We start from the raw sequence: 1,418 nt of genomic DNA on the forward strand, positions 1-1,418 counted from the left end.
CTGGCATCAAAATAGACCTGAGGATCAATGGAATAGAGTAGAAGACACTGAAGCCCCTACGAACACCTCAGTCACCTTATCTTTGACAAAGGGGACAAACATACTCACTGGAAGAAAGATAACCTCTAACAAATGGTGCTGGAGAAAATGGCTCTCTACATCCTGAAAACTCAAACTTGACCTAGGTCTATCACCATGCACTAAACTAACGTCTAAGTGGATTAAATATGTAAACATTAAAGCAGAGACACTAAATCTCCTGGAAGAGAAAGTAGGAGGAACTCTTGAAGACATAGGGTTAGGCAAAGAGTTCATGGTTAGAAATCAAATCACACGGGAAACAGTTGAAACAATTAACAACTGGGACCTGCTCTTACTGAGAAATTTTTTCACGTCAGAAGAAATTACCAACAAAGTGAAAAGTCAACCCACGAATTTGGAAAAAATCATGACAAATAAGTACTCAGACAAATGTATGCTCTCGAAAATGTATAAAGAACTAAAAAATGCTAGGGTCCCAAAATTTAAAGACCCAGTCCAGAAATGGGCATCCGAGATGAACACACACTTCTCAGAGGAAGAAATTAAAGAAATGAATATATATATATGAAAAAATGCTCTACATCATTAGCCATTCATGAAATATAAATTAAAACCACATTGAGATATCATCTCACCCCAGAAAGAATGGCTATCATAAAGAAATCACCCAACAACAAATGTTGGAGAGGCTGTAGGGAAAAAGGAACCGTTCTCCACTGCTGGTGGGAATGTTCCCTGGTGCAACCGTGATGGAAATCAGTATGGAGACTCCTTAGAATAGTTGGACTGGAAATCCCATTTAAACCAGCTATTCCTCTACTGGGATTTTTTGCAGAGGATCTGAAATCATCATATCATAATGATATATGTGTAGATATGTTTATAGTGGCAAATTTGTGATAGTCAAATCTTAGAAACAACCAAAATGCCCATTACCTGAGGAATGGTTGAAAAAGATGTGTTATTTTTATGCAATGGAGTATTATTCAGTTATTAAGAATGATAAAACCTTTATAGTGAAGTGGATGCCACTTGAACATGTATTCATAAGTGAAATAAACCAGACACACATGTGTAAATATCGTATAGTCTCCTTAGTATAAGAACTCAGAAAAAGAAATATAAATAGAAAGATATAATACAAGTAAAAGGAAAGCAGGATCTCAAGGACTAATCAAGAGAGGGAAAGAGAATAGCTAGGAAACATGACAATGTCAAGCCATACAGTTATATGTAGAAGATGAGCAAGGTAATGATCCTGAGAATCTTCAGAAGATTTTTTAATCTAGCAGTTAATAGGAAAGATTCTCACCCTGACTAACTATATATACTGATACCTGTGAACTAAGCTACTGCACTGCAGATGGTAATTTGTA

Source organism: Octodon degus, unplaced genomic scaffold (assembly GCF_000260255.1).
Source record: "Octodon degus isolate 3935 unplaced genomic scaffold, OctDeg1.0 scaffold00192, whole genome shotgun sequence".
NCBI lineage: Eukaryota > Metazoa > Chordata > Mammalia > Rodentia > Octodontidae > Octodon > Octodon degus.